A 26,186-nucleotide genomic window follows, 5' to 3' on the forward strand; every position below is an offset into this window, starting at 1 on the left:
ACTTCTCCTTCCCCCCCCCCGTTGCCTGCAGAAATCTTTATTATCTAGTTAGAAGGAAAACTATGGTTTAAAACATGTGTATGCTCATTTTTAAACTTTTTTGGTCTGGACCTGTGATTTCATTGGCATGGGGGTTATTAGTGGGAAACCCCCTTCACTATTCCAGATGGACAATGTGTCTGTAACTCAGAGTTTATTAAGAGTTCGCTTAGGAGATGTTGAGAAGTTAAATGACTTATCCATGATTACACAGCTAGTTTTAAGTGTCAGAGGCAGGACTCATACCCAGGGCTTTCTGATTTCAAGGTCCCAGAGATACCTCAGTCTCCCTCTAATGCTTTTTTTGTAGTTTGAGAAAAACAACTTGCTTAATGACCTCTGCAACAGGCTTTGTCCACATAACTTTATAGAATAATTGATCAACACATTTATTAAATACCTACTACATGCTAGGCATTGTGGGTGATGGAAAAAAGAATAAGCCACTGTCTCTGTCTTCCAGGATGAGTTAGACTTTTGTATATTGGTATTCAAGTATTAATGGGATCTGGATTGTGTAACCCTTCCCATTTCCAAGGAAACCAAGTTTTATTAGTCATGATGTACATCTCACAAGTATGACTTGTTTCCTTTTTATTCAAAGCATCGCTCCATCTCTGGAGTCTGAGACCCTGGAAGATTTCCTTGGCCAAGTCTCTGGAGGCCTTTGATGAGTTGGCTCTTATTGAGGATAGGAGGAAGTCTTTACTTTAGCCTGGGGAAGGCTTCATATTACACCCCAAAACCAGCAGACTTAGGAATGGGAGAAAGGTAATATAGAGAATCTCAGGTTAGTGGAAACATCCTGAATATTGTCCACGAGCTCCTCATGCCACAGGTCCACTGGCCCTCCTTTGTGCCAGTTGTCAGACTCAGATTTGAGTGTTTAGATTTGTGCTAAGGCTGTGGGCTCCGTCTGTGGATTGTCACCCTTGCATCTGACAGCTCAAGAGGCAGCGGCTCTTGGCATTTCTCCAGAAATCCATGGTCCAGCTGCAAAGAGAGAGAGATTTACATCCTTGGTGGGGAGCTGGCTGCTCTTGGAAACCATTGCTGGCAATGTGAAGGGTGGAAGTCAAACATCCAATCCATGAATGGAGAGATGTGAAAACTTACAGACCAACTGGAAAGAGCCTGTTGGGCCTCACACGCCTTCTAAGAGGACTCCAGCCAGCAGCAAGACTGATGACTGATTTTTGGGGAGAGAGAGGATACCTAGGGAAGTGAGGTTTGAAGAGGGTGGAGTGGAAGTGATTTTTCCAAAGGCATCATTCCCTCTGTCAAAAGTAGAACCAAGGGAACAGGGGAGCTGTTGGCAAGTAACTTGGTATAGAGTGGAAAGAATGCTGGATTTGGAATCAGGAGATAGAGGTTCAGATACTGGCTCTGCTACTTACTGTGTGACCTTGTATAAGTCATTTGATTTCTCACTTCCTAAGATGTAAAAAGAGAATGTCAGATTAGATGATCCTCAAGGTCCTTTTCTATTTGATTTTATAATCAAGGCAGAACAGAAGTGGAAAATGTTGAAACTTGGTGATGGAAGAGGTGGGTCTGAGTTCCTTCTCCTACTCTTTAGCTGCTCAGGGCAAATCTCCTACCCTCCCTAAGACTCAGTTCCTTCACCTGCAGGATGACAACAATTATCCTTGTAACTACTTACCTTATTGGGCTGTGGGAAAGAAAGCTCTTGGTCGATATTAAAGCTCTATAGAAATATACATTACTCTTGAAGTTCCTAAGAAAAGAGGCACTCAAGATGATGACAGTAATCAATCAATCACAAGCATTAAGCATCAGCAGCATGGAGTCATGAATAAAGAACTGATCTTAGAGTCCTGGGTTCAAGTTTGGCCACTGACATATCCTGGCTATGTGACCCTGGACAAATTACTTAACCATTCATTGCCTCATACCCTCTAACACGACAAATTGCAAATCAGGTGTCAATTGGTGTTTGGTAGAGGGAGTTTCCTCATTGAAAATTCCCTCTATGGATATCACAGGTCCAGTCTAAAAAATGATGCTTCTGGGTAAGGATACAAATGCAGAGGACAATCCTAGCCCTCAAAGAGCATCCATGTTAGTAGGGGGAGACAGTAGATTCACAGATAAGTACGTATAGGGTGAGAAGTGACAAAAAGAAAGAGAAACGGTAAAACAATTCAGAAGAAAGTTTTTCTAAAGATTGCAGCTGCAGTCATACCCAGGATGATATTCCCTCAGGTAACTTTAGACCAGGGCCATGCTAAAGGTGACGGCAATGGATCGAGTGCCAAGCCTGGAGTCAGAAAGACTCATCTCTGACCTCAGACATGTACTAGCTGTGTGATCCTGGGTAAGTCACTTCACTCTGTTTGCCTCAGTTACCTCATCTGCCAAATAAGCTGGAGAAGGAAATGGCAAATGGAATGGTCCAGTATCTTTGCCAAGAAAAAAAGGGGTCACAAAGAGTCACATCCAACTGAAACTACTGAATAATAGCAATAAATGCCAAGGGCTGAGACCTCTGACAATCACATGAGCTTTTGCTTTAGGTGGAATAAAATAGTCTTATCCTGAAACCCTTTGCTATGGTTGAGAGGGGGAGTGTTTGAGCAAGTCACCCCTCCTTCTATGGCAAAGCTTCTTAACCATTTTTCCTGTCATGAACCCCTTCTTAGAATCATGTTTCTAAATTGGTGTAAAAATATTTAGGCTTACAAAGGAAACCAAGTATATTGAAATACAGTTATCAAAATATAAAAAAAAACAAACCATATTCATAGACCCCAGATTAAGAACCCTTGATGGAGGGTGAGGAAAGTGTCTTATATTCTGTCCCACAGTGTCATGCACTCTATGAACCATGTAAGTAGGGATTCAGTAAATCTGGCTTGGGGATATCCATGAAAAATAAGCTCCCCACTGAATACTTCTTAGGAAAAAGAGGATCTTTCTTTATACTCCCTGCAGGACGCCATACCAATAGGGCAGGTGTGTTTGTATTTCTGTGCATAGACAAACAGAGCCTGGCTTGAGGGGAGGGATGAGAGCCAGCCAGTGGCTAAAGACACAAAACGTCCTTGGTATATCCCTGCCTCAAGCCATCTGCTATGAGCTCTTGGCATGGGGGTGGGGGTGGGAACTGACATTAGAGTGAGGGTGAGGATAGGAATTTCAAGCCCTGTTTAATGGAAGGAACAATGGACTGGGATGTAATTCTTTATAATTCCTCCACTTTATTGAAACTTGAAATAAATCACCTTGTGGTGCCTCAGTTTTTCCTAATGATAATATAAGTGGAGTGCAGTCCTTACTCTGGTCTTTTACCTCTTAGAGAATGGAAAGAAGAATAAATGGTATTGGGAATTTAGAGCCCAAAGGCACCCTAGAGATCAGCTAGTCCTAGCCCCCACATTTTAGAGAAAGTGGGCCCAGGGGGAAGGAATGACTTGCTTGGTCTCTCAACTAGGAAGAAGAAAGAGGCTAGATTCAAACCCAGACTTTCCGACTCTAACTTCAGTGTTTTTTTCTGATCTGTTAGCAAGTCATAATTCTGGAAGATGAGGGATAGCTCCTGCAGCGGATTTCCAGGGTTTGTAATCTAACTAGGTGGCACAGAGCCCCTAAATCAGGAAGACCCAAGTTCAAATCCTACCATAGACACTTGTTAGCTATGCAAGTCACCTATTTTCTTCAGTTTCCTCATCTGTAAAATGGGGATAATACTGGCATCTATCTCCCTGGGTTGTTGTAAGGATCAAATGAGATAATAACTGTAAAGGACATATAACAAACACAGCTCCTGGCACATTGTAAGCTTTATATAAATATTTATTTTTTCAGTCTTCCACTCTCACTAGTTCTGACCTGGAAAGTTGGGCTATCCTAGAAAGTTCTTAGTTTTAGAAACCCTCCTTCCTTTAATTCACCCAAAACAAGGCTGGGGTTTTAAAAAAATCCATTAGGGAATTTGAGGGAAAAGATAAAATGAAATAAGTGCATGGAAAGTTGATTGTCAAGGTGAGAAAGACAAAGGGATTTTCAATGAGCTCTGTCTGGTGCTATTTCATTTCAGTGTGGTCTGATCTCTTTCTGGGTCAGTGGTATAAAACCCAGTTTCTTCATCTCTCCTAGGGATTTTGGGTGGTTAGGGCATTTTAAGCCACAAGCCCTCCTTACAGCCTGCATATAGTGTTCAAGACCAACTAATTGCCTAGTTTGATTCCCTCTCTGGATTTCCTCTTGTATTTGCCACCAAGATCTAGCTTCTGGCCAGGAGGAGCTGGGAATGGGTAGGGAGGGGACCCGTATTATCTCTTAGCATTTTTTGAGCTCCATCTCCAACTCCAAGAGTTTTTGCTTCCCCATCTTCCTCCCCACTTCTCTGCCATGCCTGGAACACTATCCCTCCTAGCTTCTCAGCTAAAGTCCTACTTTCTGCAAAAAGCCTTTTCCAGTCCTACTTAATCTTAGTGCCTTCCCTCTAAAGCTAGCCTTAATTTTCCTGGATGTATCTGGTTTGTACAACAGTTTACATGTTGTCCACCCCATTTGACTGTGAGCTTCTTGAGATCAGGGACTGTTTTTTTTTAACCTTTGTGTTCTTAGCACTTAGAATAGTGACCCCCTCACATATGAACACACAAGTACACATATATGAATAGTTGCTTAAGAAATTCTAGTTAACTGACTGACAGAGTTAAAATGACTAACACTGATTGGATCTCATCATCATGCACATGTGCATGCATGTATATGTGACTTATTAGCTGCACCTATTTTCCTATGCTCTCATGTTAATGATTCAGGATTTTTTTTTCCTGTTTCCCACAAAGGAAATGGTCCTTTTCCAGAATCCCATTTTTCTACTTTTGGAATATTCCAATGTTGCTTTTTACTTTGATATTTCAAAAAATCTGTAATTTTCCTTTTATACAAACCAAAACCCAACTACACATTTGTTCTATGAACTGGTGTGGGAAAAACTTTAATTACCTGGTAGTCAGCTCTCTAGTTAACATTTTCTCCCATGACAGACACAGTCTTGTTCCCAGGCCTCAACTCAGAGAATATATGGCTTGTTTGGATCTAATTTTTGAAAATCCAAGGGGTCCTCCATGCGACAGGATGTGCCATTGGAGTGATGAGGTGACCAGGGAAGACTTCTTTCTGGAAAACCAAAGAATTGTAGATTAGAGGAAGAAGGGACCTCCAAGGTCTTCTAGCCCAATCATCTCATTTTACAAGTATGGAGACCAAGTTCTAGGGAGAGTTAAATGACTTGTACAAAGTCACATAGGGCATACAATTATCCTTTCCACATCCCAACTTTCCCCATTGAGGTTTTAATGTATGGTGGGATAGCATAAGAAATTAAATGGGAATTTTGGGGGAGTTTTGCAGGAGCCAGCATCACCATGCAAAGGCTAGCAAATGACACAGAGCCTATGACCAAATTTTTACAATAAGGTACTATACACACCCCATGAAAGAAAAAGAAAAATTCAGGCTTCTCTGGTTACAGATGGAAGGCTAAAAAATTTTACGCAAATTTTCTAGATCATGGGTACACTGAGTCGCTAACCTCCAAGATGTGGAAGGGATAACGGTAAGTAGAAAAGTCAGGATCAAACCCAGTGTCTCAGATTTCAAATTCAATGCACCTCACATCTCACTACACATCCTCCAATACCAGTGTGTTAATCAGGCACTATCCCTGTAGCTCTTAGAGAGCATTTTGTCACAGAGAGAGCAATGAGAATCATCTAGAACATTTTTTATTTTGGTGGCGGGCAGGGTGAAGACTGATCTTTGTTAATTCTTAATCCTGTGATGTCCATCTAAAAACACTGGGTGAGCCTGTCACCCCCTGCTGGCAGAATCTGGAAAGAACAAGGAGGAGTTTTACTGATGCCTGAGCTTTACTCTAGGCTAAAACTAGAAAACTACTTACTGTTGTTATTGATGTTTTCTCCCCCCTGGCTGAGGACCACAGACAACTCTATGCAGAGGCAGAAAGGAAAGTCTCCTATGGGGTATAATTGGAGGCACAAAGTAACATTTATCTATGAATATGTCCTCTTGTGGCTTGTCTCATGGCTACCGTCAGTCTCCTCTCTGGCAGAAGGTTGAAAATGCAAACATATTCCTTGAATAAGAGAATACATTAAGCCACCATAAAGCATCAACACTTTAGCTGAATAAATTTATCTGACTTGCTCTGCTATTCTATTTTAATATATGGCAGGATAGCATAAGAAATTAAATAGGAATTTGGGGGGAGTTTTGCAAAGGTTTCCCTCAAAAGTTTAATGAGGAGGACATCTGGTTTCGTTAGTCATAGAAAGGGGGGACTTTCTGTTTTACCCTCTGTTTTGGGAAGGAAATGGCTAGTTATGACCAAATTCTTAGCCTATATGTCAAGTTTATTTTCTGGAAATATAAGAGTGGAGGATTTCTCTTCTCTCAAAGTGGTCTTAGTAAGAGACATAGATTTTAGTCCTGGCTTTGAACAGTTATTGGCTGTGTGAACCTGGGGAAGTCTCTTCAATTCTCTAAGTCTTAGTATGCTTATCTATAAACAATATACATATATTATATATATATATAATATCTATAAGCAATAATACTTGTGCTAACTACTTCATGGGATTGTTGTGAGGAAAGTGCTTTGTAAATATCAAAGTTGCATAGAAATATCAGCTATTATTAGAAATAATAGCAATTACATAGGGATTTAAGGTTTGTAATGCACTTTGAAGTAAGTGGAACCAGGAGAGCATTGTACACAGTAACAGCCAGTGTGTGATGACTGACTTTGATAGCATTAGCCCTTCTCAGCATGGCAAGGACCTAAAACATTCCCAAAGGACTCGATGAAAAATGTCATCCACATCCAAAAGAACCACGGAGCAGGAATGCAAGAATGAAGCAGATTATTATTTTTTTGTTTGGTTTCTCATGGTTCCTCCCATTCATTCTAATTCTTCTATACAACATGACTAATGTGACAATATGTGTAATAAGAATGTATATAGAGAGCCTATATCAGGTTGCATGCCGTCTTGGTGAGGGAGAAGAGGAGGGAGGGGGAGAGAATTTTAAACTTATGGAAGTGAATGTTGAAAACTAAAAATAAATAAATTAATCTCCTCCCCCCCCAAAAAGTTTATAAAGCATTTTAAAATCTCATTTTATTCTCACAAAAACACTGGGAGATAGATGCTATCATTAGCCCCATTTTCTAGATAAGAAAACTGAAGCAGACAGAAGTGAAGTGACTTGACTAGGTTCTCTCAGTTACTATGTATCTGAGGCTGGATTTGAACGAAGGTCTTCCCATCTCCAGATCTAGCACTCTAGCCTTGCGCCATATGGCTACTTACTACAAGAATGTTAAATTTTACAAAAAATGCAGTCAGAAGAAAAATAACCTGAAAAATCTTCATGGCAGATATACAACGTGAAATTTAATCCCATTAGTATCATAGTATTTAGATCTGAAAGTAACCTTAGAAAACATCTAGTTCAATCTTCCTGCCCTCCTTCTTTTTTACAAAGAATTGGAATTTTCCCACACATAGTAGGTGCTTAATAAATGTGTATGGGTTGACTGGAGACCCAGACAAGTGGAAGTAGTTGCCTAAGAGCACATGAATAATAAGGAGCAGAGCAAGGGTTTGAACTCAGGTCTTCTTATGCTTTGGAAGGTCAACTGAATGACATGGCAGAAAATGGTGTCTAGGACTAAGGTGATGATGGTCCTGGCATCTTATGCCCTTATCAGACCATATTTACAGGGTTCAGCACTGGGCACCACATTTTAAGGAAGGCACAAACAAGCTAAAGTAAGTTCAGAAGAGAAGAACTGTGATGAATGAAAACTCCAAGAGACATAATTTCTGAGTAATTAATCATTTTATTAATTATGGCTAGTGAATAATTAATAAAAGGATGGTCATTTGGCTTTCTCTCTTAAACCAAAGACCCCTCATGGAGACCTCTTAATGCTTATATACCCTTGGAAGAGTGGGTGTTCCTGACAGGCAGTAATCAACTCTGATTGGTTAACAATTAATGAGAAAATGAGTATTATAATAAGAAGTGCACCTATTCTAATGAGGGACTGGGTATGATGATTCTGACCATGTCACTCAAGGAGGAAGAGAGACTCATCTCAAATCAGACTACTCCTGCCTTGGGCAATCTATACAAAAGGATCTATCCTCCACTCAGTCAGTGGACCATAAATGATGATGATGGTGAGTTAAAAATTACACCTAGATTAGATTCTCCTTGTAAAGTCTTCTAATTGGGTGGAGTCTTATCCATTATGAAAAAGCCTGTACCCTAAGGTTTTGGGCAATCTCATCTATAATTAATGTCCTTCAGATGCTGGCTGAATAATCTACAAGGACTGATTTCTGAATGAGGAAACAGAAAAAGGAAAATCTTAATCTTAATTAAAAATTGGTTATTTCTCTCAGAATTAAAATAGTGAGAGAAATAGAAACCATACCGTGTCAGGATCCATTGAAAGAATGTAACATTTTTAGGCCAGGAAAGAGAAGAGCTATGGAGGACATGATAGCTGTCTACAAGTATTTGAGGAGCTGTCATGATGTAGAAAGAAGAATTAGATTCGTTCTATTTGATCCTAAAGGGCAGAGCTAGGACCCAAGGATGGAAGCTGCACAATTTTGGCTCCATATAAGGAAAAAATGCCCAACAGAGCTGTACCAAAGTAGAATGGGCTGTCTTGGAAGGCAGTATGTTCTCTTTTACTAATGACCTTTGAACAAAGGCAGAATGATGACTTGTTGCCGTGTGGTAGAGGGGATTCAACTTAGGTAAGAGTTGCACTAAATGATCTCTGAGGCTCTTTCTAACTCTAGCTAGAGAGAGTCTGGGGGAAATTTATAGGATCACAGGACTTAGAGCTGAGACATCCGTAGTAATGTATTTCCAGTCTCCATTCTCCCATTTTACAGATGAGGAAAGTAACTTGCTATCATACAAGTAGCTATTAGCAGAGACCAGATTTGGATGTAGGTCTTGGCCAGACTTTGAGAGATACTGGAGGATAAAAGGGCCTGGTGTGACAGAGTTGGACATGACTGAAAGATTCAACAGCAGCCACCTCTGACTCTAAATCCTGTATTCATTCCTCTACAATATGCTATTAAATGAGCTAGATACCCTGCAGAGACTCTCATTTCCTTTCTAAGCCCTCCTGAGAGTGATATGAGCAAGCCCTGACCAGCATCCCTTCCCTCCTATCTCTGATTCAAACTGATGTTGGAATCCTGCCTAAGGGAACAACTAGTGAAGGTTGGAGCTGAAAAAGAGAAGGATGAAGAGTAAGGGCTAACCTCACTCGTCTTGTGGTCTAAATCCAGAGCTCATCCTAATATGAGTCTTTATTCCTTTTGTCCCTTCTTTAAGGCAGTCCCTGATCGTCCAACAGTCATGACAAGAAGATGTTTTGGGGTGCCACTAAGAATACTGGATCTCCTCTCTCCTGAACTGTTTCCCCCAAACCTTTTAGCCTGCATATGGAGCCATAAAATGGAAACACGAATAAGGGCAAAATTAACAGCTTCCTCTTTTGGCCCAGCCTCACAAACGAGCCAAAGATCACTTGCTCCATGGGGATAAGGAATGGAGGAAAGAAGTAGAAAGGATGAAGAAGGATAGAAGATGGAGAAAGAGGTCAAATGACTGAACCCCATGCAATACTCATAAGAGGCAGAATTTGAAAGAAGGCAGTAGAGATGAGCAGGAATAAGGAATAAGATCTCAACATCTTTCTGGAAGTGGATTTAATTCCTGGCTATGCTACTTAACTAACAGTGTGACTTTGGACAAGGGATTTAGCCTCTCTGAGGCTCTGTTTCCTAATTTGCAATTGGAGATAATAATTCTTTCCCCACTTCTTGAAGTGTTGCTGCCTCTCACATTGTATTCACAGGTTGGGTCCCCCAAACAATGGCTACCCCCACCTTCAAGAATTCTTAAATCAACAAGTCAGCAATCACTTATTAAGCACCTACTAGGTGTCATGCTTTGTGCTACACACTGGAGATAAAAAGAAAGGCAGAAAACAGTTTTTGTTTTCAAAGAACTCAATAGTCTAATGGGGGAGATAGCAGGCAAATAACTATTTACAAATAGATACTCAGGATAGATTGGAGATATTCTAAATAAAAAGGCACCAGCATTAAAACTGAGATACTCTAAAAGCATGTCTCAACAGGAAACCAGAGGATGCAATCAGCTTGAAGCAAACGTATTTACTGAAATGGCATAGTAAGAAAAATAGAAAGAAAACATCTCTCCCATAAACCTGCAGCACATTTTCTCCCAAATATAGCCAGCATCAGCAGGTGAAGTGGACACATGGAGAGGTCACAAGGAGAGACTGCACATGTGAGGGACACATGTAGCTGAAGTATGTACAAGAAGGAGCCTTCTGATGTTATAGATGGTAAACCTACAGAGATCCTTTAATTGATCCCATTAACCTTGGTCAGTTAGTCTTCTCTGGACACTGATGGTCACTTCTGAATCCTATAAAGTTGTAATCTGCCCTGCCTCCACTTTCTAGCTAGTCTGCAATTCTTGCTAGTTTTCTGCTCCAAGTAGGATGCTGTGCAGAAATCATGAGGACTGTCTTTTGTTCCCCCCAAGAAGTAGCATGCATCAGGAAATATTTTTCTAGAACAGTAGTTAGAAATGTGGTCCAGGCATTGCTGGGGAGTTCAATGGAGAGCCCACGATACATTCAGATACATGTACAACTAGTTGCACAATAATAGGAAGGTGTTTTAACTTCTAGCTAACTAACTAAAGCTCTTTGAGGGGTCTTTGATGACTTTTAAGAGTGTGAAGAGGTATTGGGGCCAAAAATTTTGAGACCTGGTAGAGAAGATGCAGTTCTGAACCCAGGAAATCTTGAGCTTGGAGTTTCCTATGAGACAATTTTCAAGGTTGATGCTGCCCTGGAAATCTCCTTTCTCTCTTAGCAGGCTATATTCTAGGATTATGTTGTCTAGGTAATCCAAAATTCCACCTACTTTTATGTGGAAGGTTCAGGTTCAGAAAGCAATGTTCTTTTTCACCTAATTTTATTTTGTTTTTCCAAATTCTCTTCCTCTCCCTCCCCACTTATTGACAAGACAAGAAAAACAATACCCATCACAAGAATGTGTAATCATGCAGAAGAATTCTTCCATTAGCCATGTCCAAAAAAAAAGAAAAAAGAAAGAGAAAGAAGGAAAAGAAAGTCCAAATGAAATAGAAATATTGTGTTCTTTCAGGGTCTTTCAGGTCCTGGGTAAGCACAAACTTCTGCTGTCAGACATCATTGCCACTGATCATAATAATCTACTATTTAATAAATGCAAATATTCTAGCTTTTGGGACAAGAACTCACTATTTGACAAAAAGTGCTGGGAAAACTGGAAAGCAAGTTGACAGAAACTACACATAGACCCACATCTCACACCATATACCAAGATAAAGTCAAAATGGGTGTATGATTTAGACATAAAGGGTGATACCATAAGCAAATTAGGGGAGCATGGGATAGTTTACCTATCAGATGTATGGTTAAAGGAAAAATTTATGACTAAACAAGAGCACTACAGGATGTAAAATGGATAATTTTGATTACATTAAATTAAAAAGGGTTTGTATAAACAAAACTAATGCAATATCCAAAAGATCATAAAAAAGGGGAAAAGGACCCACAAAAATATCTATGGCAGTTCTTTTTGTGGGGGCAAAGAATTAGAAATTGAGGATATTTCCATCAATTGGGGAATGGCTGAACAAGTTGTGGTACATGAATGTAATGGAATACTCTTGTGTTATAACAAATGATGAACAAGTAGACTTCAGAAAAACCTTGAAAGACTTACATGAACTGATGTAAAGTGAAATGAACAGAACCAGGAGAACATTGTACTGTAACAGCAACATTGATAGACTTAGCTCTTCTCAGCAATACAAAAACCAAGATAGTTATGAAAGAATTATGATGAAAAATGCTATCCACCTCTAGAGAAAGAACTTATGGAGTCTAAATATAGGTCAAAGCATACTATTTTTTACTTTATTTTTTCATGCTTCTTTTTTAATCTATGTTTTCTTTCACAATATGACTTATGTGGACTTATATGGACTTATGTTTTACCTGACTGCACATGTATAACCTATATCAAATTGCTTGTCTTTTTAATGAAGAGGAGAAGAAGAAGGGAGAGAATTTGGAACTCAAAACTTAAAAAAAATAAATGCTAAAAATTACTTTTACATATAATTACAAAAATATAAAATATTTTAAAACCAAACCAAACTAAACCAAAAAAAAAAAAATCATTGAAACCTTTAGGAGGAGAGAGAAATTCTTCTTCTTTTCTGTACTCTAGAAGAAGTGCAAAGTAGGTAAGGAATGAGCCCTAAAGTTCTCAGAGCATCCCCAGAGCTCCCTTATTTCTTAGCTCTCTTGAAAGATTCCATCACTATGGTTTCTTTCTTGTTAAATTCTCTTTGATTTTTAAATTCTAAGTCAATGGACAACCACCCAACTGAATGCTGTCAATGTTCCCCTCCAAACAATTTAAAAATTATGCCTCAAATAAAGATTTGGGTAAGTGAAAATTAGATTCCCATGAGATATCAAGAAACAATAAAACAAAGTCAAAAGAAAGAAAAAAATAAAAGACAATATGACATATCCAATAGGAAAAAAAAAGCACTGATTTGGAAAATAGATCAAGGAGAAATAATTTAAGAATTATTGGACTACTTGAAAGCCATTATCAAAGAAAGATATCCCATTTCAAGCAATGATCAAAGAAAGCTGTCCCATGATCTTAGATCTAGAGGGTACAATAGAAATCAAAAGAATCCACTGATCACCTCTTGTAAGAAATCCCAAAATGAAGGCCCCCAGGAATATTGTAGCCAAATTTCAGAGCTCCCAGGTCAAGGAGAAAATATTGCAAGCAGACAGAAAGAAACAATTCAAACATCATGGAGTCATAGTCAGAATAACACAAGATTTAGCAGCTTCCATGTTAATTAGATAAAGGGCATTGTCAATTGTATTAGAATGATCTTAAAAAATGAAGGGGGGAAGAAAGAGGAATGAATTGGAAGAAAAGGGAAAGGAGAGGTAGCATAGGGAAAAATTTGTTCACATAAAAGAGGTGTGCAAGGAAGAACTTTTACAATGGAGGGGAAAGTGGGGGTGGGCAGGCAATGCTTAGCCCTCACTCTCATCAGAATTGATTCAGAGGGAAGAATGTGTGTGTATATGTATGTATGTGTATATATATATATATATATATATATATATATATATATAATAGGCAAATGGTTGTTGTCCTTCATCTTTGAAGAGGACCAAAATGACATCACTATTGTAAAGTGAAATTTCAGTGTGTCTGACTGTGGCTGATCAGACCAATATGAGCTTGGAATGCTCTACCACAGGTTGGGCACAGATAATCCATTGGAATATTTGGGGTGGATATCCCAAATTTGAGCATCCTGCGTTTACTTTGTGCTGTCTCAATTCTGCTTTGCTCAAAGAGCACAGCACCTTTTCTTAGGTGGGTACGCCATGCTGAGCGGTCCTATGCCAGTGTCTCCCATGTTGCACAGTCAAATCCAAAGTTCCTGAGAGAGATTTTGAGAGTGTCCTTGTATCATTTCTTTTGGCCGCCATGTGATCACCTGCCCCATGCAAGTTCTCCATAAAATAGTCTTTTTGGCAAGCGTACATTTTGCCTTTGAACAACGTGGCCAGCCCATCAGAGCTGTGCTCTCTGTAGCATAGTTTGAATACTTGACAGTTCAGCTCAAGCAAGGACTTCAGTGTCTGGTACCTTATGCCAGGTGATCCTCAGAATCTTCCTAAGACAATTCAAATGGAAGCGATTCAGTTTCCTGGCAGTCCTGGTAGACTGTCCATGTTTCACAAGCATATAACAATGAGGTCAGCACAATAGCTCGGTAGACCTTCAGTTTTGTAGTCAGTCTAATACCTCTTCTCTCCCAAACCTTTCTTTGGAGCCTCCTAAACACTGAGCTAGCTCTGGCAATGCGTGCATCAACCTCATTGTCAATGTGTATATCCCTGGAAAGTATACTACCAAGGTAAGTGAACTTATCCACAGCATTCAAAACTTCTCCATTTGTTGCAACCAATGGTTCCACATGTGGATGGTGTGGTGGTGGCTGATGGAGCACTTGTGTTTTCTTGGTGTCAATTATTAGGCCAAAATTAGCACAGGTAGCAGAGAATTGATCCATATTTTGTTGCATCTTAGCTTCAGAGACTACATTGAGTGCACAGTCATCTGCAAACAGAAAATCATGCACCAACACTCCCTTCACTTTGGTCTTGGCTTATAACCTTTTCAAACTGAAGAACTTACCATCAGTACAGTAGTTGACCTTGATGCTATGTTCATCCTCATTGAAAGCATTTGTCAACATGGCTGAAAACATCATGCTAAAAAGCATGGGAGCAAGCACATAGCCTTGTTTTACTCCACTGGTGACTGGGAAGGCATGAGAACATTGTCCATTATCCAGAACCCGGGAAAACATACCATCACGAAATTGATGTACAATATTGATGAACTTCTCCAGGCAACCAAATTTTGACATAATTTTCCATAAGCCCTCACGATTAACAGTGTCAAAGGCCTTGGTCAGATCTACAAACATTGTGTACAGGCCTCTGTTCTGCTCCTGGCATTTCTCCTGGAGTTGTCAGGCAGCAAACACTTTATCAACTATTCCTTGGCCCTTTCTGAAGCCACACTGGCTCTCAGGTATATGCCCATCTTCCAGGTGAAGAATCAGCCTATTAAGGAGGACTCTAGCAAGAATTTTGCCAGCAATGACTAAGAAAGAGATCCCCCTGTGATTGCCACAGAACAATCTATTCCCTTTACCCTTATAGAGATGGACAATGGAAGCATCCTTGAACTCCTGGAGGATAACCTCCTCTTGCCATATAACCTGGAAAATTTCAGTCAGTTTTTGTATGAGCAATGGTCCCCCTACCTTGTAAATCTCAGCTGGAATAGAATCAGCACCAGGTGCTTTGCCACGTGAAAGGAGACCAATGACCCTCAAAACCTCTTCTTCAGTTGGAAGCTCAGCTAAGGAGGGATTGACTTCAACCTGAGGCAGATGGTCAATGGCCTCAGCATTGATTGATGATGGTCTTTTGAGAATACTATGGAAGTGTTCAGCCCATCTCTCTAGGATCATGTCCTTATCGCTAATCAATGTGGCTCTATCAGCACTGAGTCATTATGATTCACTCTCAATACCATGCTGTTAGATAACAATAGTGTGCCCAGATCCGGGACGACCTCGAGGGCAGGGAGACTCCACCCATCACGTATCTCCCGGGGAGAGGCGGAAATACCCGAGCTAGCTCGGTTCACCTCGATCCCCTGCCGTTTCCTGGGGGGGTCTCGTGAGAGCTCTAAGATTTAGAAGCTCCCACCTTTACCCGCCCGAGACTGTCCACACGGAATTGAGCTTCCAATCCCAACAATTCACCATAGGTTTTTGGTCCATAAATAGCTTTCAGGGAATCATAAAAGCACTTCTGATTGTTACTATCTGCATAAAATTGAATTTCATCTGTCTTCTTACTGAGCAAGGAATCCTGCATCTCTCTAAGCTTTGCTTGTACTTTGCTTTTGATGGAGTTAAATGCTGCCTTCTTAGAGGTGGACGAACTATCCTACTGGTAAATCCTATGGAGTTCACGTTTTTCATTTAGCAGCTTCTGAATTTCCCCATTATTTTCATCAAACCAGTCTTAGTGTTTGTGAGTGTTCTAACCCAGATGAGCAAATGCGGTGCTGTACACCAAATCTCTGAGAGCTGCCCAATCCTTTTCTGCTCCACTGTTTCCAGTTGTATGTTGTATGTCAGTTTTCCTTCCAAGTCAGCAGCAAACCGTTCATGCTCAGAGAAGAGCTCTAATTTGTTGACCTTAATTCTTCTGGTAGTCATTTTGCCTTAGGGGCGGTGCTTTTGATGAATGTGAATATTTAGCTTGGAAAAGATAAGTCTATGATCAGTCCAGCACTCTGCACCACACACTGCGTTTGTCACTTTCACATCTTGTCTGTCTCTTCTCCTTACAATCACATAGTCTATTAGATGCCAATGTTTGCTGTGAGGGTGCATCCATGAAGTTTTTTTGCATTTAGGTAAATGGAAAACAGTGTTGGTGATGAAAAGGTCATGTGATGCACAAGTCTTCAGCAGTAAATGACTATTGCTGTTGCTGCTTCCAACTCCATTCCTCCCTAGGTCCCTGCCAAGTCTGGTAGTCTGAGCCCATTCTAGCATTACAGTCACCCAGGATTATAAGCTTGTCGTCTTTTGGCACATTGAGGATAAGGGTCTCTAGGTCTTCATAAAATTTTTCTTTGATTTCATCAGGGTTTGTCATGGTGGGAGCATAGGCACCAATGATGGTGGCATGGCGTTTTCCTGTGAGTGGCAATCGCATTGTCATGAACCTGTCATTCATTCCTTTTGGCAGGCATACCAGCTTGCTTATTAAATTAGTTTTGATTGCAAAACCCACACCAGCTTCACGGCACTCCCCTTCACTGTGTCCACTCCAGAAAAAGGTGTATCCAGCTCCAACTTCAGTAAGCTGACCTTCCTTTCCCAACCTTGTTTCACTCAGGGCTGCTATTTGGATGCGATACCTGTTGAGTTCTCTTGCAGTAAGAGCATTTCTTCTTTCAGGTCTACTGGATTTTGTATTGTCTATGAGTGTGTGCATGTTCCATGTGCCAATGGTGAGCGGAATCATCTTTGCAGATATTTTCATACATTTTTTTTTGTTTCCACCACATAGTGGAATTCCTCACCTGCTGTGGTAATCAGGCCAGGGTTGGATAAGCAGGCAATGTTTAGGGCACCTTTTCTAGCCCTTTTCCTCACACCAGGAGGTGAGGAGTACGATCCTTAAAAAGCTGCTCAGACACCCAAGGGGCTGCCGAGTCCCACTGCTGCTCCCAGTGAGACAGCCCTATGACCTGGGCCACCTGTGTGCACGGTCGTGACTACAGTTCCCAGTGTCTCTGCACCTGCTGCTTCATCATTTGCCTGTTGCCACAGGACTTTGAATAGTGAAATGGTATGGGTGATGTCTTTTGATCTGTGCGTAAATTGGATTTAAGTGAGGCAGAGTTGTGCGAAGTCATCAGCCTCACTCTCTGCTCCTGAGTCATCATAGTCCAGTGGCAGGACAGAGCCAAGATGGCTGGCGATGGCTCAGGATGCAGTGAATGACCTTGGTGTCTTCAGTGTCCAACCAAGCTCTAAGCACTCCACGTTGCCTGCTTCATCTGCCTTCAAAACGTTTGGAACAAATTTTTCTCATCCGCCCATTCCACCAGATGAAGTCTTCATGTACTTGAGGTAGACACCCCTCTAACTCACCAATGGGTTTGAGAAACCAGAATCCGACAATCTATTGTTTACAAGAGACACACTCGAAACAGACACACACAGAATTACAATAAAGGACTAGAGTAGAATCTAATATACTTCAGATAAAGTAAAAAGGGCAGGGGTAGCAATCATGATCTTAGATCATGCAAAATAAAGCATAATAAAAGCAAAATAAAAAAATAGACCTAATTAAAAAAGATAATCAAGGAAACTATATTCAAAAGTATCACAGAAAACAAAATAACATAAAAAAAATTTTACAGTAAGTTTCTCCAGTAAAGTCCTCATTTCTTTCATATATATTTAGTATAGAACTGAGTCAAATTGATAAAAATTTGATAGTCAAAGAATACACAGTCAATTTTCAGAAGAGGAATCAAAGCAATCTACAGTCATATGAAAAAGTGCTCTAACTCACTATTGATTAGAGAAATGCCAATGAGGTACCACCTCACACCTATTGGAAATGACAAATGCTAGAGAGGTGAAGGAAAAACAGGTATACTAATGAACTGCTGATGAACTAGATAAGCTAGTCTTTCATATATATTTAGTATAGAACTGAGTCAAATTGACAAAAATTAGAGCCATTCCCCATTTTTAACCAGCAGTACCAGTACTAGATCTGTATCCCAAAGAAATCAGAGAAAAAAGAAAAGGACCTGTATGTCCAAACGTATTTACAATAGCTGTTATTTTGTGGTGGCAAAAAATTGAAAATCAAGGGAATGCTCATCATTTGGGGATGGCTGAACAAGTTGCGGCTTATGATTGTAATGGAGTACTATTGTGACATAAGAAATACCGAGGATGGTTTCAGAAAAACATGGCAGGACTTACATGAACTGATGCAAAGTGAAGTAAGAAGAAATGGAAAATGATTGTGCATAGTAATAGTAATGTTGTAATGGTGATCATCTGTGAAAGACTTGGCTACTCTGATCAATACAATGATCTAAAATGACTCATGAAAAAATGCTATCTACCTCCAGAGAGAGAACTGATGAACTCTGAGTGCAAATTGAAGTATAATTTTCTCACCTTATTTTTCTTGCTTTTTTAAAAATATGGTTAATGTGGAATTGTGTTTTACATTATTTCCCATTATTATGATTTTACATTATTTCACATGATATATTGTTTGACTTTTCAGTGGATGAGGGAAAGAATTTGGAACTCAAAATTTAAAAAGAAAAAATGTTTTAAAAACAACTAATAAACTGAACTGTTTTTAAAAGTAATTGGGAAATATTTAACAAAATAAATTAAACATTTAAAAAAATACTCTGTGAGTGAGCAGAGAAAAACTACATCTAGGGAGTAAGACCATTGGCTCTTAAAACTACTAAGTTGACAATTCAGTCATTCAAAATCCAACTCTCTTCCAAAAAGCAAATGGGTCACTCAAGGTGCAAAGTTTGAAAAGGACTTTTCTACACATCCTGTAATTTCATCAAATGAATGGAGGGGCTCAATTCAATCAATTAACAAGTATTTATCAAGTACTTATTATGTGCTATGCCAGGTTCTGAGTATATGAATGGAAAGAATGAAACAATTTCCACTCTCAGAGTTTACACTGAGGAGACAATAAGTACGCAGACAAGTATAAACAGAATAAATAGAAATGATATTATTTACATCTAATATTGTAATTAATATAGTTATATTTAATATTGCATTTCATAGGAAATATAAATGCAATGTGTACTAGCAGTATACATTTGAGGGAGATCAGGAAGATTTCATGAGGACCTGAGCTGTGTCCTAAAGAGAGGGCTATGAAGCAGAGGAGAGACAAAGGGCATTCCAGGCTTGGGGGATGACCAGCGGACGGGCATACAGATGGGAGATGAAGGGCTGTGTAGGAGGAAAAGCAAAGTCAGTCTGGGTAGGAAGAGGAGGGATCTGTGAGACTGTATAAAGACTGTAATACATTTAGATAAGTAAGGGATATTATTATTACCCCTCATTTTTCTAGATGAGGAAACTGAGGCAGACAAAGATTAAGGACTTGCCCATGGTCACAAAGCTACTAAGTGCCCAAGATCAAGATTTGACAATGGATAGAATATGTGGCTGAAGAGTGCAAGAAGATGAAGGAATTGCGGAGTTGATGCTAAGTCTTAGCTTTCTAACCTGGGAGACTTGAAGAATAGGGATGCTCTCCAGAGTAATAGGGAAGTTTAGAAAAGGGGAGGATTTTAGGGGAAGAATAATAATTTCTGTCTTGGACAGGGTGACTTTTGAGAGATGTCGCTAGGACAGCCCAAGTCAATCCCTCTGCTTCTTTGCAAGCTTTAGAGAGAGGGAGGCATTTTGAAAGTCAGTGGGAGATATAGAAATGGGAAATATTGCTGTTGCCACATAAGCATCTCCCTTCATGGAAATAAAGAGGTAGTAAACTTGTTCACACTTCTAACTCACCCTCTCTTCCCTCCCAATTTTATTTTTGTCCGTGCTCAGTGATGATTATGGTGGTTATCTGGGGAGATCTCATCCCACATGGGTAGCCAACCGCTTACTGGTGAGCAGAGGTACTTGGAGCCTTGTAGAGAAAGAGGTGCTCAGGTGGCCTGGCAAGGAATGATTCTTTCACCAGTAGGGGGCATGACTATGGAGAGATGGAGTCTGTCTCTCAAAGAAGCCTTTATACCAACTGGTCAATCACCAAGTATTTCTGACTGCCTGGTGTGCGGTTAGCACTGTGCCAGATGATATGCAGATAGAAAAGAATAGAAAAATGCCTGGTTAAGAGCAAAGAATCAAAGATCATAGAACTTGTCCAGTTGAACTTTCTCAGCCTCAGTTTTCTCATCTGTAAAATGGAGAGGTTGGGCTAGGTGACCTTTAGGTCCATTCCTGATGTAAATCTATGATCCTATGATCTATGATGTCATGATCACATACTCCTAGTTAAAAAGACACTTAGAGATCTCTAGGAAAATAGTTCAATGCTGGAAGGAATTGAGAGGTCATATAGTCCAACCCCCTCTTTTTTTTTCTTTTATAGAATAATTTATTTTCAGTTTTCAGCATTCACTTCCACAAGATTTTAAATTCCAAATTCTCTACCCATCTCTTCCCTCCCCCACCCAGGGACAGCATGCACCCCAACCACCCCTTCCCCCAATCTGCTTTCCCTTCTATTAACCCCCCCTCTTCTCTCATTCCCCTCCCCTCTATTTTCCTGTAGGGCAAGATAGATTTCTAGACCCTGTACAACTTATTTCCCAGGGGCATGCAAAAACAATTTTTAATATTCATTTTTAAAGCTTTGAGTTCCATATTCTCTCCCTTCCTTCCTCCCTACCCTCCCTCCTTGAGAAAACAAGCAGTTCGATGTAGGTCATATATGTGTAGCCATGCAGAACACTTCCATAGCAGTTATCCAACCCCCTCTTTTTACAGGGGAGGAAATTGAAGCCCAGGTAGGTGCCTTACCCAAGGATGCACGAGTAAAAGCAGAGCTGAGATGTGAACTTCTGACTTCAAATCCAGAACTCTTTTCACTGTAATCTCTGGGTTGTTGTGAGGATCAAATTAGACATTAATTGTAAGGCACTTAACACAGTGTCAGGCACATACTCTTCAATCCAGTGATACGGGCCTCCTGGCTATTCCCTCAACAAGACACTCGATCTCTCCACTCTGGGAATTTTCTCTGGCTCTCTTTTCTGCCTGAAATGTTCTCCCTCCTCATCTCTTCCTAGCTTCCCTTCAGTCTCAATTAAGAATCCCAGGTTTTACAGGTAGCTTTTCCCATTCCCTCTTAATACAGATCTGTGTTCAGAGTTGACTTCAGACAATTATTAGCTGTGTGACCCTGGGCAAGTCACTTAACTTCTATTTGCCTCAGTTTTCTCATCTACAAATAACGGATAATAATAGCGCCTACCTCCCAGGGTTGTTGTGAAGATTAAATTCAGATAATGTTCGCCAAGTACTTAGCACAGAGTCTGGTACATAGTAAGCCCTGTATAAATGTTAGCTATTCCTGCTGTTATCATCACTATTATTAGTGCCTCCCCTTTGTCAGTTATTTCTTATTTGTCCTATATATAGCTAGCTTTGTGCGAATTTGTTCATTTGTTGTCTTCCTCATTAGATTGTAAACTCTTGGAGGGCGGGCAATATTTTTTGACTCTGTATCCCTGGTGCTTAGCACAGTGCTTGGCATACAGTGGAGCTTAATAGATGTTTATTGACGGATTGACTGACACAGTAAGTGCTCTATAAATGTTAGTTATTTTGAGCTGTTATTATTGCTTCATTTTTACAGACGAGGAAAAAACTGGGTAAGATTTGTGGTCTTTTTCCATTCTCATACTTTTTGTGACATAACGAGGCACAGGAAGGTTAAATGATTTCTCCAAAGTCACAAAAGTATTAAATAGCAGAGCCAACATTCAAATCCAAGTCCCCTAAGACTAAATTCAGGTCTCTTTCCATGATGCCAGCTACTTTTAATGAGCCCCCAATTTAGTCAGAATGATTAGGGAAACGCATCTAAAACACACACACACATCTATAAGAAAGTGCTACTTTTTACCAAAAAAGCAATAAAAGTGAAAGGATTCAAAGAAAGGAAAGATCTTTGTAGTCTGGAGTCCTTAATCCTTCCTCAATACTCCCAGAAGGCTTCAAGGCAGAGGTGGGAGATGGGCAAGACCTTGATTAGAAATGGGTAACTAGAAAGAAGAAGAAGCGTTTGTGTTTAAATATCTCTTTGTAAACTGTTTTACATTCTATCCTAACAAAAATCCTGGAAGGTGCAATTATTATTGTCCCCATTTTCAAATGAGGAAACTGAGGCAAAGGTTAAGTGACTTGCTCAAGATCACATCACTAAGTGTCTGATGCTGAATGTGAACTCAGGACTTTCTGATTCCAGGTCTGGTACTCTACCCACTGTACCACTCAGCTGGCTCAACATTTTCCCCTAAGTACTGCTTTGACTGCATCCCACAAATTTTGGTATGTTGTCTCATTTTCATTATCTTTAATGAAATTATTTATTGTTTCTTTGATTTGTTCTTTAACCCATTCATTCTTTAGAATTAGTTGATTTAGTTTCCAATTAATTTTTAACCTATGCTTCAGAGGCCCTTTATTGAATATAATTTTTATAGCATTTTTTCTGCATCTGTGTGAGGTTTTTATGCCCTGATACATAGTTTTTGTGAAGGTGCCATATACAGTTGAGAAATAATAATGCTCCTTTCTATTTCCATTCACTGTTCTTCAGAGGTCTAGCCTATCTAACTTTTCTAAAATTCTATTCAGCTCCTTAACTTCTTGCTTGTTTGTTTTATGGTTGGATTTATCTAGGTCATCTCATCCCAACCCATCCCATCACCTGGACAGTTTTTATGTTCTGTTTGTTTTTCTACATGGATAATAAAGCCTATTCAACCTAAAAAAAAATAGTAAATTGAGGTCCCTTACTAACATAGCTTTACTATTTCTTCCTATAACTCATTTAAATTTCATTAGACTTCTGCTGAACTCAATCACTATCATCCCTCTGGGAGGTTTGTTTGATAGGTTCAAAGAGACCGAATTGCTTCAGTCGTCTTTGATCTTGGTTTCTTGCCCTGGTTCTTGCACTGCAGGCTTATATGCAGGACTAAAGGTTAGAACTGAGTTCCCCTTCTGCTCTTGGGCAGTTAAATTTTTGGAATTTCTTCCTTGCCCTATACAAAGCTAGGGTCTCTCTTGCTAATGACTGAAATAGCTCCTCTCCACCCTGGAACTATGACTGGGAATGGGGTGGTGGGAACAGAGCTGCCAGATGGCACCTGTTCCTGTTCCCAGCACTGCTTTAGGGATCCCTGGGATCTCTTTCTGCCCTGCCGCTTCCAACCCTGCTGTTCAGTTTCTGCTCCTTTACCATCCCTGAGGCTAGAACACTCCCCATACCTCTCACTGCTCTTTCAGCTATTACAGTGCTCCTAGTCAGTTACTGCCCTAGTGTCTGTAGAGCTCTCTATCTTTCCAACCTTCCCTAGACTCATTGTGACTTTTTTTTTTGCTTTCTTCATCAGATTTTGATCTGGCACATTTTCTAGGTTGCCGTGGAAGAGGTGGATGAGCTGGGCAAAAATTCTGACTCTCACTCTACCATCTTGACTTCACCTTTAGCTCTAGGTTTTCAAAGATTCAAAATGGTTTTTATGTGTCTCTTTCCTGAAGAATATCCAGAACCATATTTGTCTCTTCCTCAAAAACCATTCATACCAACACTACCCCTCAAACAGCATCATATCAACACTTTTTCCACCAGTTAGGAGTAGCGTCTCTCTTTAGACATCTGGATGAGATGTAGAAATCTTAAATTCAATATTCAGAAAATTGAACTCATCTTTTCTTCCAAACTTCCTGCTCTTCAAAAATTCCCTATTATTATTGAGGAAATCACCATCATTCCAGTCACTCTGGCTCATAACCTAGGTGTTATCCTCCACCTAATTCCCATATCCAATCTGCTGCTAGGTCTTGTTGATTTTACCTTTATAACATATTTCCCATATTTCCTCTTCTCTCCTCTGACACTGCCACTACCCTGCTGTAGGACCTCATTACCTCATGATTGGACTGTCACAACAGCCCACTAGTTGGACTACCAAAGTCAAGCCACTGCTTACTGCAGTGCATTCTCTCCTCAGCTTCAAACTGATCATCCTAAAGCACAGGTCTGACTGTATCACCCCCCTATTCAGTAAACTTCATAGATTTCCTATTATATCCAAGATCAATATAAAATCCTTGACTTTTAAAACCTTTTGGAACTGGACCCCTTCCTACCTTTCATGTCTTCTTATACTTTACTGCCCTGCACATACTCTGCAATCCAAGGAACTGGCCTTCTTACCGCTCCACAAGACATTCCATCTCCCAGCTCTGAGTATTTTTACCGGTCATCTTCCAGTTCCAAAACCCTATCTTTCCTCATCCCCACCTTGTACCTTTCCTGGCTTCCTACAAGTCCTAGTTAAAATCCCATGGTCTAAAAGCCTTTCCCAGAGCCCTAAATGCTAGCACTTTCCTTCTGTTAATTAATTCCTATGCAGTCGTATATAACTTATTTGTACATATTTGTATGCATGCTCTCACTATTAGCCTGTGAGTTCCTTGAGAGCAGGAATATATATTATATTATGTTATGTTATGCTATGTTATGTTATACATGTATTATATAATACATACAATATAATAATATACATTATTTTTAATAGTATTTCCCCCAAATTACATATAAAAACAATTTTAAACATTCATTTTGAAAAAATTTTGAGTTACAAATTTTTACTCTCTTTCCTTCCCTCCCCTCCTTCTCCCTAAAATGGTGAGCATTTTGATATAGGTTATATATGTACAATCATATAAACACATTTTCATATTAGTCATGTGATGAGAGAAGAAACAGATCAAAAGGAAAAAAATTCACAAAAAGTGAAAATAGCCTGCTTCAATCTGCATTCAGACTCCATCAGTTCTTTCTCTGTATGTGAATAACATTTTCCATCATAAGTCCTTTGGAATTGTCTTGGATCATTGCTTTGCTTAGAGGAGATGTTATTCATAGTTGATTGTAGTACAATGTTGCTGTTACTGTGTACAATGTTATCCTACTTGAGAAAGGGCTATTGTCTTCTTTTGTATCCCCTGTACTTAGCACGGTACTATATGTCCTAGTAGGTGCTTAATACATGCTTTTTTGACTGGATGTGACTTCCCTCCTCTCTCCATAGACACAATGTCAAGCAAAGCATTCTGGACTTGGTTGGGAGCCTGGCAACTTTAGTCAAACGAGGCTTTTTTTTTTTTTTTACCTATTCTTCTACTTGAGTTGTTACTTTCCTCAGTTTTGTTAATCTATGTTCTGATCTCTGTTTCATTCATGGCCTTATACAGATTATAAAGGTTCCCATGACTTCTAAATGACTTTAGAACTTCTAAAGTTCTATGATCTGGCACATTCCAAGAGAAAAATGAAGAGGCCAGAAGGTGCTGTCAGTGACACAGATGCTATTGTTCCCAAGTCATCATTGCAAAGTTCTTTTGGTTAAGACCTTAGCCAACTCAATAGCACTTCCACAGAGACACATACAACAAAGGAAACCCAACTAGATGCACTTGGGAAAGCCAGACATGTGCAGTTGTACAGCTTTAACATGATGAGGTCCCAAATGGCTCTTGGGGTGAGGGAGAACCTCCAAAGACTACCTCTAAAATAACGATTTAACAGTGTAGCCTTAAAACACAAGCAAAAACAAATCTTATTCCTCCCAGCTTTTGTTTGCTAGCTGTAGGAAATCCTAGTGGGACAGAGTATGGTGCCTCCTCAAGGATATCATAGCAACAACTCCTTTCTTGCTCTAACAACTTAAGCCATCTTACCTTTTTTTGTTGTGGTAACAGTAATTTGGAATGACATTGCTCTACATCCTTGTACAGGGGGTTCACCACTCTTGGTTTTTGTTGTTGGTAGTAGTGGCAGGGGTGAATGAATAAGGGAATCTCATTTTTTATTAGGATTCTCTTTCCAGGAGTCAGGCAATCTTTCACATCAGGCATATTTCTTAGTGGGTGCTTCTGTCATTCTCCTGGAATGTTTAAGTTGCATTTGTTGACTATTGTCATGG

The 26,186-nt window shown here is 39.8% G+C and overlaps 1 long non-coding RNA gene across 1 annotated transcript; it reads right to left on the reverse strand.

Annotated features, from left to right (window-relative positions):
* Positions 1-236: 236 nt before the first annotated feature.
* LOC140520840 (uncharacterized) lies at positions 237-26,170 on the reverse strand. The gene is made up of 4 exons (XR_011972671.1): positions 25,942-26,170; positions 5,978-6,172; positions 5,020-5,193; positions 237-1,032 (listed from the first exon to the last, which is right to left on the reverse strand). It is a non-coding gene; the product is annotated as an uncharacterized lncRNA (long non-coding RNA).
* Positions 26,171-26,186: the final 16 nt, after the last annotated feature.

This window comes from Notamacropus eugenii, chromosome 1, assembly GCF_028372415.1.
Source record: "Notamacropus eugenii isolate mMacEug1 chromosome 1, mMacEug1.pri_v2, whole genome shotgun sequence".
In the NCBI taxonomy this organism is placed as follows: Eukaryota; Metazoa; Chordata; class Mammalia; order Diprotodontia; family Macropodidae; genus Notamacropus; species Notamacropus eugenii.